This window comes from Sminthopsis crassicaudata, chromosome 3, assembly GCF_048593235.1.
Source record: "Sminthopsis crassicaudata isolate SCR6 chromosome 3, ASM4859323v1, whole genome shotgun sequence".
In the NCBI taxonomy this organism is placed as follows: Eukaryota; Metazoa; Chordata; class Mammalia; order Dasyuromorphia; family Dasyuridae; genus Sminthopsis; species Sminthopsis crassicaudata.
The window spans coordinates 469,383,651-469,398,899 of record NC_133619.1 but is presented as its reverse complement, the minus strand read 5'-3'; the positions used below and the strand labels follow the sequence as shown (position 1 = coordinate 469,398,899).

The 15,249-nt window shown below is 32.6% G+C and overlaps 1 protein-coding gene and 1 non-coding gene across 6 annotated transcripts in view; one reads left to right on the top strand and one right to left on the bottom strand.

Moving 5' to 3' along the window:
* The window catches only part of DCLK1 (doublecortin like kinase 1), a 387,769-nt gene that overhangs the window by 266,786 nt on the left and 105,734 nt on the right, over nt 1-15,249 (bottom strand). The gene's annotated exons all lie outside the window — the stretch shown is intronic.
* On the top strand, nt 7,775-7,880 carry LOC141565158 (U6 spliceosomal RNA). The gene has a single exon (XR_012488859.1). It is a non-coding gene; the product is annotated as a U6 spliceosomal RNA (small nuclear RNA).

Below are 15,249 nucleotides of genomic sequence, written 5' to 3'. Positions count from 1 at the left end.
ATAGCAATTTTTTTTTTCAGTATTAATTTTGGGCCACAAGTACAACCATTTTAGGATTTAGATTTGGTACAACCTTTAAAAATAATTTAATCTATCTCCTCTATTGTACCTTTAGACTTTATTGTTTCTGCTATCAAAGATTATGCAAAGGAATTTCTGCCCTGATACAGGTTGGGTTAAAAAGCCCTCCCCCCCAATTCCCTTGAATAAGCATAGCTAAATATTAATCAGTGTATCTATTAGAATAGAAACTCAAGATGAACATTAGTCACTATCCTCAAGGAGTTTATGATCTATTCTAATTTGGGATTTTAGTTTACCTTTATTATACTTATCTACACGCACACATTCTCCCTCAACTAGACTCCATAAAGGCTGAAATCATACTTATTCTTGATACAAACCTTTCTATTCTTCCTGCTCTTCCCACCCTTTACTCATGCACCCAATTTAGTGTCTTGGCATATGGCAAAGAAATATATATTTTTTATTATAGCTTTTTATTTACAAAACATATGGACAGGTAATTTTTTTTAACATTGACCCCTGTTTCAGATTTTCCTTTCCTTCCCCCCACTCCTTCCCCTAGCTGGTAGGTATTTCAATACATGTTAAAATATGTGTTAAATCCAACACACACACACACACACACACACACACAACATCCATACAGTTATTTTGTGGCACAAGAAAAATCAGATCTAGAAAGAAAAAAAAACCTGAGAAAAACAAAAATTCAAGAATACCACAAAAAGAGTGAGAATGCTATGTTGTGGTCCACCCTCAGTTCCCACAGTCCTTTCTCTGGATATAGATGTTCTCTTCATTACTGAACAATCGGAACTGATCTGAATCAAGTGAAGAGAGCCATGTCCATCAGAATTGATCATCATATAGTCCTGTTGTTGCCATATACAATGATCTCCTAATCTGCTCGCTTCACTTAGCATCACTTCATGTAAGTCTCTCCAGGACTCTCTGAAATCATCCTGCTGGTCCTTTTTTACAGAACAAAAATATTCCATAACATTCATATAACATAATTTATTCAGCTATTCTCCAATTGATGGACATCCATTCACTTTCCAGTTTCTTGCCACTACAAAAAGGGCTGCCACAAACATAGGGACCCAATAACATACAAGGTGTCCTAAAACTTAGTGCTGGCAAGCTTAACACTGTACTAAAAATGTGGGGGCATTATATAACCAATCAAGAATGAACATGGATTATTTTCAGATTAAATTCTTCACACATTTCTTCACCTTGGAAATCTCTTGTATCACCAAAAGCTGATGACATCATTTATAATATTGTGTAACAATGATTTTTAAATTGTTAATTATCATTTGGTCATCTCTAACCAGATTCAAGCAAAGACAGACTTTATTTTATGAAATATTTTTAGATTGCTCAGTGGAATATAATTTTATGAATCAAAATTCATACTAATCAATTTTTTTACATATATATCCCTTAAATTTCTCTTTCCACTCTACAATTTCCTATTTTATAACACTATAATTTTTCTTTCTACTCTACAATTTCCTATTTTACAAAGATCCCTCTTTAAAAGAATGTTATAGAAGGGTATATAATAAAAGAAAAAAAAGAATTCTGAAGAAATGAAGGAATGTGAAAACAGTTTTAGTTTTAGTTCTTTTCTACTCATCACATTTTCATCCTATTTACTTTCATCTAATTTGCTTTTATGCAAATCATAAGTAAATTCACTAAGGACTATCTCTGTCAAATTCTTTTTAGTACCTGAATATTTTTCTGTCAAATTCCCATCTAGTAATATTGATAGCACCTTCAACATGGCCCTCCATTAAATATTCTTTCTGTAATTAAATTTGTGTTTAGAACTATAGATAGAGTAGGAAATATAATTGGCCCAATTGCTTATTTTAGTATTTTAAATTCACCTGAGTAGCATATGCAAGATTAGCTCATCTAATTTGCATGCAAATCTAATCTCATTTGGGTTTCTCTAAGCAAAACAGTCAAATGAGCTGGTTTTTCCCCATGATTAATGTCAAAGACATTCTCTGAATTCATTCTTTCAGCTATCCCTCCCACCCAGCCACCCCAATTTAATTAAATAATTTCTTAAACTCCTTAAAAGAAATTCTTTTCATAATCTCATGAACTGATAAGATCACCTTCTGGTATTAAACAACTTTTTCAGGGAACAAGCAGATTTAGTAAACAAGGATTAGTTTGTCAATGACCTTGGACACTCTGAAGTTCTAGATTTTTCTTCCATTAGCAATTTCCAGTAGATAAAACTGGACAACTTTTTGATTATTCTATTAAAAGAGGATTCTTTATTCTTGACTTTCACCCATTTGATAACAACAACAGCAATAATAACATATAACATTTATACAGTATCAGCTATGTACCAGGCACTGAACTAAGTACTTTACAAATATTATCTCATTTTATTCTTTCTTGTGGTGATGGCAATAATAATAATAATGTTCAATTGTTTTCTGTCATGTCTTACTCTTTGAACCCTTTTTGGGGTTTTTTGGGCAAAAATAGTGGAGTGGTTTGCCATTTTCTTTTCCATCTCATTTTACAGATGAGGAAACTGAAGTAAAAGGGTTAAGTGACTCGCCTAAGGTCACAAAACTAGTGTCTGAGGCCATATTGGAACTTAGATAAGACTTCCTGACTATCTACTGTGCAATCTAGCTGCCCTAATAATATATAATAATAAAAAGATCATATTTATGTAGAACTTTAAGATCTGAAAAGTATTTTACAAATATTATCTCATTTTAATCTCACAACAACCTTGGAAGCAGGTTTTGTTGTTTTCATCATTTTACAGATGAGAAAACTATAACATAGAAAATTCAAGTGACATGTCCAAGATTACACAAACTCTTAATAAATATCTGAGGCTGGATTTAAATTCAGATTCAGACCTCTAAACCACTTTGTCCACAGCATCACTTCATTCCAATTAAGTTCCACTCTCAGTCTTAAATACTTCCTTTTAAAATGGCATTCTTTTCTACTAGAACTCTCCTACTTTCTCACTAGATTTCTTTCCTCCAATTCTGCACCTGCATCTAGCTGTACTTCCTCTCATTTCTTACTCTGCTTGTCCATTAAAAAAAAAAAATCATCCACCTGCAGGAAGAAAGCTGAAGATGAAGGATAATCTGAATGATCTTTTCAATAGTTATTCTGTTTCCTGTTTGAAAGTATGATGATCCTTGATTTTAGTGAACTTTTTAAAGCAGCACAACAATCTCCTAAGGAAATCGACCATCCTACATCAGAATATTCTCAAGGCACCTGGAGGGCAAAATCAGTCAATCAGTAAATATTTATTACTATGTCTAGCGTGGGTATAGTGTACTCCAATAGAAAGAACTCAGAGGACCTGAGTTCAAATCTTATTTCTGACACTATTTACATGACCTTGGACAAATCAATTAATCCGTGTGTGCCTCAGTTTCCTAATCTGTAAAATGAGGGAGTGGGAGAAGGTGGTCTCTGGCATCTCTTACAGATCTATTTAGATCCATGATTGAATGATGTACCAGGTTCTAGGCTAATTGCTAGGAAAAACAAAGCATTCTCTGCCCTTATACTCAGACTTCCAATACTAATAGTGAGTGGGTCTGATGATTCAGCAGCACAGGTCAAACTGGGTCAAGTTTTCAGTTTGAATCTAGGCCACATCTTCACAGACACCCCCATATCAGATGTTCAGATATGGGCTCAGGGATATACTTGGGTAATAAATGAAAGTTCAGGCACAGGTTCTTGAGACATCTGGCTCAACTTGAAGTTTGTACATTTAATTAGATTATAAACTCGGGGAGGGAGAAGAGGGGGAGACTACATCCTGTCACCTGTTATGTTCATCACCAAAAATACTTTTGACAAGCTTAAATACATACACAAAGAAACCAGTTTCTCTAAATTAATTGGTAAAGCCAAATTAGTATTTGTATTCAGTTTCAAATTCAAGTTAAAAAAACCAAGTGGCTTTGCTCTGACTATAGCTAAATTAAATAATTGAGAACTCAAAAATATGCAAAATATTTTGCTTTGATGACTTTGTTTATTCTATTTAAATCAAGTCACAATTTGTCTATTCTCAGCCTTCTATCAAGAAAAGTAGAGACATAGGGCACCAGAATATCCCTAGTTTTCTTCCTATGAACCAGCCTATTTAAGCATAAGAAAAAGGTAAGAGGTCGCAAGTCCTAGTGGATAGAGAGCTGGGCAGGAACTCAATAAGAAATAGGTTCTAGTTTTCTGACTTTGGTGTTTCCTCTTTCCTTGAGGAAAGTCAGTTACTTCAGTTCCTCTAGGCCATATATGTTTCTGAGCAGGTGCTAACTTGTACTGATACTTATCAAAAGGATTTATTAAGTACTTATGTGTCAAAGATATATGCCACAGGAATAATTTGGATTTGCTAGAAAGAGATGCTCTTCCAGGATATCTTCTCCATATGTTCTTTTCTTGGACTACCACCTCTACCTCCTCTCCACCAGAAATTTAGACTCTGTCCCAGGATTTCCTGCCATAAACTTATCCTGCTGGAGACCATCCCTCCCTACCATCTCTTGTCTGTCTCTTCATCATGCTCCCCCATTGCATCTCCTTCCTCCTTTCCAGATCCTCTTTATGTGTTGTATTCCCCAATGTTATCTCCTTTAAGGTGTCTTGATCACTTGTATTTTCATTCTTAGGCTTTGACATGGAGTCAGATGGCACAGTGGATGGAGTTCTGAGTTTAAAGTCACAAAGATTCATTTTTCTGAGTTTAAATCTGGCCTCAGACACTAGTTGTGTGAATCTGGGCAAGTTACTTAACTTAAAACTGAGTTTACCTCAGTTTTCTCATCTGTAAAATGAACAGAAGGAAATGGCAAACCACACCAGTATCTTTGCTAAGAAAACCTAGAAGGGGTCATGGCGAGTTGGACATAACTGAAATGACTAAACAACAACAACAAAAAAAAACCTCTTAATCATGTGTCTCTCTCCCTAACCCTTCCTTATAGTCTCTTTCTCCCTCTTTCCACTTTCCTTCTTCCCATTCTCCTTCCTTTTGCCTCTCCTTCCCCTCCTTCTCTTTCTCCTTCTCTCTTCTCAATTTTTCATTAGCTAAACCATCCTACAATTGAAAATCATTTTTAATATTGAGAGTAAATCATGAAAAGATGAAACATTTGTTAAAAACTAATAGAGCTATTTGTTGTGAATATATGGTCAATTTATAAAGCAGGATTAGTGAGTATTTTTAAGCCAGAATTTGTGCCTTCCAGTCTTCTTTGAGTAATGTGTGTGGGGGAACAGTAAAAAAAAGGAGAGATGATGTAAAGGGGTTTAAACCCACATTTTTTTCATCTAACTTGATTATTTTTGGCAAATGCTTTCACACAGCTATAAAATTCATCTTTATTTTTCTCTGACAAGGAATCTGTTACCTTGGAAACGCAACTGCTCAAAATTCAACATGGGTAAGAAGATTGCTGTTAATACTTCCTTTAACATTCTCATGATAAACCGATATAACTACTTACTAGTTTGGAATAATATACTAGTTCATTCAATTCAATATAAATAAAAAGTGCTCGTCCACAGACTGATTGCAAGTCAAATTCTCTTATAACAAATTTCAAAGGGGTATCCAAATTTATTTTATTGCTTCTCAGATTTCACTGGAGTGAAGTTTTCTTCCTTCAAATAAGCAAGTCATTAATTGAGACTTGCAAATGTTTTCATTATAGTGAGGCTTTCATTGCTTAGAGAGTCATTGGAATGGGATCTGACATGTATTGCAACAGCTATTTTAAATTAACTTCAAAAATTACTGTACTTTTAACTATTTAAGAGATCTGAATGTTTTAATACTTGTCCATTTGGGTTAAGTAAATGAACTACTGACTATCCAAAATTATAACTTTGTGTCATTCAACTCACCATTAGTAATTATAGATGCCACAATTATATAGTAAGTGAAGTTTTAAAAAATAACCTAGATTGAATATAATATATACTGTCAATTCTGTTATACACACACTAATAGGAATCATGTTATGGATAGTCCAAAAATCCATATTTGCCTTTAAAATAAATTCTGTTCCTTCATTTCCTTCTTGCCTGAGGCAAATCTACCAATCTTGATTTCATTCTTTCTCATCTAGTCTGGGATCTCAGGATCATAAATTTAGAGAAAGCTGAGATTTTAGAAGGGCAGCTAAACTAGGTGCCTGGAGTCAGAAAGACTAATTTTCCTCAATTCAAATCTGGTCTTGGGCACTTAGTACTTGTTTGACCTTGAGGAAATCACTTCACCCAGTTTGCCTCAATTTCCTCAACTGTAAAATGATCTGGAGAAGGACATGGCAAATCACTCTAGTGTCTTTGCTAAGAAAACCCCAAATGAGGTCATGAAGAGTCAGACCCGACTGAAAAACAACTGAACAACAAAAAAAGACATTAGAGGTCATCTAATTGAATCCCTTCATTTTATGAAGTCCCCAAAGGTTAAATAACTAATTCAGAGTTACACAACTATATCATATATCTCCTTTTCCCAAAAGGATATAAAATTCACTGAGGGAAGGGACTGTTTTATTTTTATATCCCCAACTCCTAATATAGAACTTTGTATCTAGTGAGCAAAGAATGAATTTAATAATCAATCAATAATTCAATCAATAAATAAGCACTTAGGCCATATTACCTATTTATCACTGTGCTGCATTCCTCACATTCCTCACAAGTTGCTAATTTTTTCTTCTTCCATCTTTTTTCTCTTCCTCTCTCTTCTCTTGCTCCTTTCTCTCCTCCTCAATTAGTCTTTCTTTCTCTTTCTCTCATTATTTCAAAGACAGATTTGACCAGATATAAGATATCCTATGTGCAGTGATAGTTATTATTTTCCCAAGACAGATAATCTATAAGAAATACCTTGTATTACTTTTGCATTTTCCTAAGACAACACCTGACAGCTTTATATGTGAGAGACCAGTGATTAAGAACCATGCATTCTGTGTAAATAACAGGATTCAGGGGAAAATTATAGTGTAACAAAGATTTCCTTGAAATGAAACATTCATGTGAGGGCAACAGAAGGGGATGGAAGGAGGAGCGTGTACACCTGTTTTTCAATTGTGAACCAAGGTATTTTTCTTCAATTTTAGATTCAGCTTCGACATGTTCAGAACAAGTCTATGAGCTTGAGATGACACATGAAATGTCAAACAAACACAAAGGGTTGTTTTTTAAAATCCCATTTCTCATGTGATTTCTACTGTCAAGGAAAAAGGTCTGGACTAGGATGTACAATATCTTTCTTCTACTCCAGTTTCTACCACTATGACCTTGGGTAGCCTCCTAGAGTCTTAACTTCCTCATTTGTAAAACAGCCTGCTCTGCCTACTTCACAGAGTATAATGGCAAACACAGCAAATGTATGAGAAGGGATTTTGAAAAACAAAATCTACTATTCAGTCAGTCATAAAGGATTTAATAAAAGTCTACTATGTACCAGGCTCTGTATGAAGTGTTGGGGGCTTAAATGTAGACATTTATCTTTTCATAATATAAATATATTATTAGTAGTTTGGTGACTGTAAGAGACAGGAAAATTCTTTGCTTTAGTATAAGGAATATCTAGGTTCAACTCCTGCTTCTGACACATTCTAGCTGAGTGATCCTAGACAAGTTATTTAACTTCTCAATTTCCCAAAAAGAAGCAAATGGACTGTTTTTATCAGTGTATGGAATGCTCACTTCAGCAGCACATATACTAAATTGGAATGATGCAGAGAAAATTAGCATGACCCCTGCACAAGGATGACATGCAAATTCGTGAAGCATTCCATATATCAGAAAACTTAAATGTCATCTAGTCTTACTCCTTCATTTTAAGGATGGGAAAATAGTCCCATAAAGGTGAAATTTAATATCCACAATAACTAGGTAGTAAATGATAGTCAGGATTCTGAACTATATCTTAAGATTTCAAATCCACAGTTTTTTTTAATCACAAAACTACTCAATAAGTAAAATTAATTAGCTATTGAATTTTGTTTTCTTTTCAACTATAGAACTGGCACCATCATGAAATCCTTGAACATACCTGTCCCATTACTGTATGGGATAGAAAACTGATGGGGCTTGGGGAAAGAGAATGGAGAGGCAGGAATGAGAAAGAACCAGAGGCCTCAGTAGGCAAATTAAAATCATGAGATGACCAGGAGGGGCCAATGTCACTCACCTCACTGTCAGTCAAGTTCTGGAAAGGTTTAATTATAAGCTCTAACTAGTTATCAATGGATTCCCTCTTGCTAGACTTGAGCACAATGTCTGGCATGTTGGTTGATCATACTTTATCTTTCCACCAATTCTCAAGGGAAGATACTAAATATGAATCTTAATTAGCAGTTTATAGCTTAAAACTCATTATGTCTAAAATCAATTTCATCACTCAAAAGAGCTCATATTCCTAATTTCCTGAACAGATTATTTTACCACGAGTTTCTTACTTATCCAAGCTCAAATTAGTGCATTTGATTTTCCTTCTTTTTCCTCATTTTCCCTTCATCCAAACAATTAATAAGACAACAGTTTTTCATATCCTTTCATTCCATCCTTCCTTTCCAGTTCTACTGCCACTATGTAGTAGGGGAGGTCCTTATTACCTGCATGTTTGTAATACTACAATAGACTTCTTACTGGTTTTCTTGTCTTAAGGTTCTACTTATCTCATACCATGTTCTATTCTGCAAGCATTACTAGAGACCTTTTATCACATACAGTTTAAAAACCTCCTGACTCACAAGTGCCGATTACTCCTTAAACTTGCATATGAGATCTTCCATCATTTAACTCTAATCTACGTTTTCTGATTTGACTCTTTTTAAACCTTGTACTCCATCCAGTTAAGCTATTTTATTCTCTAGACTCCAAGTTATTCTCTATCCCAACAGATCTTAAAAATCTCCCTCTTTTGAATTTTGCTGATCCAGTTTCTATCCCTTCTCAATGCTTTGTTGTTGTTTGTCCTTCATTATTAAAGGGACTGTGATATCAGGGAGGAGATGCCATGACATTCAAATGAATTGGATTTAAGTAAAGGTGGGCTGTGCAGTCATCAGTCTCATTTTCTCCTCCAGAGCCCCCTGAGTTCAGTGGCGAGATATAGATCCTGATAAATGGAGATGGCACTGAATGCAGTGGGAGACCTTGGCCGTTTTAAGCCAAGGTTTTTAATAGGTCTTAGTTTGAGGCAAAACCTATTCAGTGATTAAGACAAGGGAAGATTTGAGAAAAAGAATGGCCTACTTTTCTACTTATTTAAAAAATAAAAATCTAATCTGGGTAGGGAAGACCTTCACAGGATTTCCCATCTTTCCTTCCCATGAGATCTCATCCCATAATAATCTTTACTCAATTATCACTCTTATAACATCTACTTTGAATGTTATCTTTCCATTTCAACAAACACCTAACTTGTGAATCTTTTCTCACATCTGTTCATAAGTAGCATACTTGAATAAGTAATATAGTTGAAACTGCCCTTGCGTAAACAACATGAGAAAAATTTGTTCAAAGGTACACTGAATTATAACTGGAGGTAATGGGCTGCCTGTCTCTCACTAGACTTTTCAATTGTTGAATGGGTTTTAAAAAGACTCTTTTGCCCAGGCAGAGTTTTATATAAATAATATGAAGTCCCACTTAACTCTATGATGTCATGATTCTACTTATTTCAGGAAAGTGTTCACATACTTGTATATTAATATAATATGCATACATACAAAGAGTTGTAAAATTTAAATACCTATAAAGGTATGTAAATATATTTAAAAACCCTATCATCTGTTTTAAACTGCAGTTTCCTGAGTGGCAGGATTTACATATAATTTTTTTTTTATAAAATTAGTTGTATACATCATTCTATTAATAAAGCATATTGATCACATTGAATAATTTCCACACTTGTATAACTGATCATTTTTTCAAATGATCTACTGTCACTTCAGTTTTTCTTAGGGAATGTAAATTTGTTTAGACAATACAGCTTTCAATTGAAAATGTGCCTCACTTCAAATAGATCACATTTCAAGGAAGAAATGACCAGGGAGTTGATTTTGGAACAAACACTATCTCAAAGGATTATAAAGCTTGAATAAAAACCCAGATATAACTCTTGGCCAGCCACATATTTTTGAAGTGTGAAACTGCAACCCACTGCCAGATTCTCAGAACAAAAACCTGTGAAAATCAAAGGGCATAATCTGGTAGAATTTCTTCTGCCATGAGAGTCTATATAGAGTTCTTCTGAAAATTTTGGCTTAAGTGATTTATTCTTCCAAAAGATAGCATCTGTCCCTTAGTATAAAAAGTAAAATTTGTAAATAAAATTCACACTTTTCTAAATGTGTGAACACCAGTGATTTCTTTCCCTTAGTGTTGCTTTCTCCTAGAGACAACTCAGAGTGGCAAATATTTTTAAAAATCATTTTCATATTAAAATCTTCTGTCAATTTTTTGGGTAAAATTTCTTGTTTATTGTTGCATAGTTATGGTTGATATATACACAAACATCAAATCTCAATTTCAGTCTCAAAAGGAATCTGACTCAAGAAAATAAAGCCAAAATTTCACCAAGAAGTACTAAAGACAAATTTGAGACAAAAAAAAAATGTTATTGCTGTTTGAAATGTCTCGTGTTGGTGAACAGAAATAATCTTCAACAATATTAATAATGTGTTCATCTAAAACTTTTAAGGTTTGCTAACTGCTTTACAATAATCATCTCATTTGAATGTCACAATTATTCCTATCCTCATTTTCCAGGGAAAGAAACTAAGACACATAGAATTCCACAGGGTCATTCACCTACTAAGCATGTGAGACTGGATTTGAACTTGGATTTCCCTAATTCCAGATCCAGTGTCCTATATACAGCATTACCCACCTATCTAATAAATTTAGTTTTGGATACAACAATAAAAATATTACTACATGTATATAATTGTACTACTTTCAAAGTCGTTTTATCCTCATAAAACTTGTGACAGTGCTGTTATCCAAATTTTATAGATGAGGAAATAAACAAAAAATATTAAGTAACTTTGGACAAGGCCACAAAGCATCTAATTATACACAAATTATTCACATTTAATTTAAAATTATTGTAGAACTAAAAAATAATACATTTGACAAATATGGCTTTTTCTTTTTAGGTTATGATCTAAATCAGTCTCACAAAAATTTATTTCAAAATGTTCACTCATATCATCATGTAGTTCTATTGAATTGCTAATTTTATTAACTTCTTCCTCTGTTTTCCTGTGTACTATTAAGTAAAGTTTTTTATTTCCATGTATTTTGGGATGACACTTTCTTCAATGTTTTTAATAGTAATGTCTGTTTTAAAATATGTGACATTTATGCTTGGTCTAAAAGTACACTAACTTGGTAGGGTATTTACTACAGATATAATATGCTGCTTGATATAGTTATTGCACCCATTGGTTTTGCTTAAATGTGTTTTTTGTTGTTGTTGTTGTTGTTAAAAGGGAGAGGTCAATGGAAGTGAGAAGAAATGACCAAATATTTAAAATACTTTTAAACAAAATATTTTTAAAAACAAATATATGGATTTTTGTAATGATCTTAAAATTATAATTCATGAAAAGATTTTTAAAACATTACTTTAAGATAGTGAGTGAATGCTGTATTTTTCCTTCATTCAACATTCTAGAATATTTAATCCAAAAAGTCTGTTATCTTTCTAGAGAAAAAAAGGTATTCTATTTTAAGCAGAAGTAAGGAAGGATTATATTCTAAACATTATTTTAGAAATAGCTAATGAAAAAGACCGGAGATGGGATGGGGATATTGTGTTTAAGAAACAGAAAGATGGCCAATTTGGATGGTTCGAAGAGTATGAAAAAAGGAACAAAATACAGTGAAGTTAGAATAGATAAATTGGGGCTAGGATGCAAAAGGATTTAAAAACTAAAACAATATTTAATCTAAGTAGCACCATTTGAGTTGACTGAGTAGGAAGGTACCATGATCAAATCTGCAAAACACTTTGGCAGAAATATTCTTTGGATAGACTGAAATGGAGAGTAAGTTAAGATAAAGAGATTCATGTAAAAGTATTGCATTTAAAAGCTATCACAGTAGTCTAAAGATTCAGCAATTTAAAGAGATAAAAGTTGTGAAAAAGATCAAGAAGTTAAAGATAGCAATAAGGTTACTGGAAGAATGGTGGTATCTTTGACAGAAGGGAAAGTTTGGAAATGAGGGGTTTAGAAAGAATGATAAATTCCATTTTGAACATTCTGAGTATGAGATATCTCTGGAACATCTAGTTTGAAATGCCCAATAAGCAAGTGGTAATGAGGACTGAACTTTAGGTGCTAGCATAAGTTATCTATTTCTTATTATATATTAATTTGAGTCATCTTCATAGAAATGATAAAACCAGTGGGAGCTGATGAGGTTTCCAAGAAAAAAAAATATATGTAGAGAGAGAATGGGATGTCCTAAGAAAAAGCTTTGGGGAATATCCAAAATTAGGGTATAATAAACTATTTTATAAATATCATATATTATTGCTGCAAAATTGAAATGCCTTAAGTACATATAAATCTCAAAGCTTAATGCCTAACTTGATCTCAAAAGTCAAAGTATCATTTCAACTAAGTCATTTAAATAATTGTACCATGATCTCAAAGCATGCATGGGATAAAGCCAAATAAACTTTTTCTATATTTATTCTTATTTAATCCTTATAAGCAATCTTGTGAGAGATGTACTACTGGCATGATTTTATTATATAGATAAGAAAATTGATGTTCAGAAAGACAATGTTTTGTCTGAAGTTACAAAATTATTAAGTGTCAAAAGGCAGTTTTTAAATCTGTGCATCTCCTGCTTTTTTAATTACATTGTGTTGCCTTCCCAAATAGTTTAATAATAGCTGTTATGTGCCTTATTATTAGTATGTTGAAATATGGTTTCAATTATTTGTATGCATAGGCATATGACTTTACCTAGAATTAGTAGTTGGATGTATAACATTTCCATATTAGTTATTTTATGCAAGAAGAATTGAATAAAAGGAAAAATGAAAGTGAAAAATAGCATGCTTCAGTGTTACTCAATATCAGTTCCTTCTCTGGAAGTGGATACTAATGCTTCATCATTAGTCCTCTGAGATTGTCATGGATCATTTGTACTGTTAAGAATAGCCAAGTCATTCACAATTCTTCCTTTAACCATATTGCTGTTACTATGTACAATGTTCTCCTGGTTCTCTTCACTTTATTATATATCATTTCATAAATATCTTTCCAAGTTTTTTCTGAAATTATCCTTCTTGTCATTTCTTATAGCATAATAATATTCCATCACAATCATATACCACAGCTAGTTGAGCCATTTCCCCAGACACCACAAAAAGAGCTGTTATAAATATTTTTGTAGAAATGTCATTTTCAATTTTTTGATGTCTCTGGGATATACACATAGTAGTAATATTGTTGAATGAAAGAGTATATGCAGTTTTGACTTTGAGCTTACTACCAAATTGCTCTCCAGAATGGATGGATCAGTTCACCACTCCATCAATAGTGCACTGATGTTCTAGTTTTCCTACATCCCCATTAACATCCAATATTTTCCTTTTTTTGTCACATTAGCCAATCTCATATGGGTAAGATGTTCTCTCAAACAGTACACAGTTTAAATGTGTACTTCTCTAATTAATAGTGATTTAGAGCATTTTCCCATATGATTATAGTCAGTTTTGATTTCTTTGTCTGAAAATTGCCTATTCATATCCATATAATTGATGAATGACTTGTATTGTTATAAATTTGACTCAGCTCTCTATTTATTTAAGAATTGAGGCCTTTATCAGACATATTTGTTGTGAAATTCCCTTCCCAGTTTTCTACTTTCCTTATAATTTTGTTTGCATTGGGCTTATTTATAAAAAAATTTTAATTTATATAATCAAAATGATCTATTTTACATTTTGTAATGGTCTCTCTATTTATTTATTTATTTATTTTGGTCCTAAATTTTTCCCTTATCCATAAATCTGATAAACTATTCTATGGCTCTCTTAATTTGCTTATGGCATCACTTGTTATGTGTAAACCATGTACCCATTTTGATCTAATCTTAGTATATGGTGTGAAATTTGTCTATGCCCAGTTTCTAGAGATTTTTTGTTTACTTTTTCAAGCTTTTTATCCCTCTGTTTTTCAGCATTTCCAACAGTTTTTGTCAGACAATGAGTTTTTGTTCCAAATGTTTAGATCCATGGTTTATCATTTACTAGATTACTATGATCATTTACTATAATTTGTACCAAATCTAATTCAGTAGTTCACCATTTAGATTGCTTTGATAATTACTGTTTATAATATAGCTTGGGATCTGGTAGTGCTAGATGAATTTGTATTTTTTCATGGATTCCCTTGATATTCTTGACCTTATGTTCTTCAGATGAATTTTGTTATTTTTTTAGGTCTATAAATAATTTTTGACACTTCAATTGGTATGATTTTTGAATAAATTAATTAACTTAGAACTGTCATTTTTATTGTATTGACTCATTTAGCCTACCCATGAACAATTAAGATTTTTTTCAATTGTTTAGATCTGAATTTGTATGAAAAGTGTTTTATAGTTGAGTTCATATAGTTCCTGGATTTGTCTTTGAAGGTAAACTCCCAAGTATTTTATATTATTTACAATTATTTTAAATAAAATTTCTCTCTTTCTTTTGCTGCTGAACGTTGTTGGCAATATATAGAAATACTGATAATATAAGTGTATATATTTTGTATCCTGCAACTCTGCTAAAATTGTTAATAATATTAAGTGGTCTTTTAGTTGATTCCTTGGGATTTTTTTTTAAAGAATAAGATCATGTCATTTCCAAAGATGACATTGACTATTCTAATTCTTTTAATTTATTTTTCTTCTCTTATTGCTATGACTAATATTTATAGAGTACTATAAATAAAACTATAAAAAACTTAATATAGTAATATTAAGTAATAGAGGTGATAATGGGTATCCTTACTTAACTTCTGACTGCATTAGGAAGACTTCTATCTTATTCCCATTACATATAATACTTGCTGATGGTTTTAGATAAATAATACTTATCATTTTAAGTCATCTTTAGGTAAGCTCTATTTATTCCTGTGCTCTATTGGG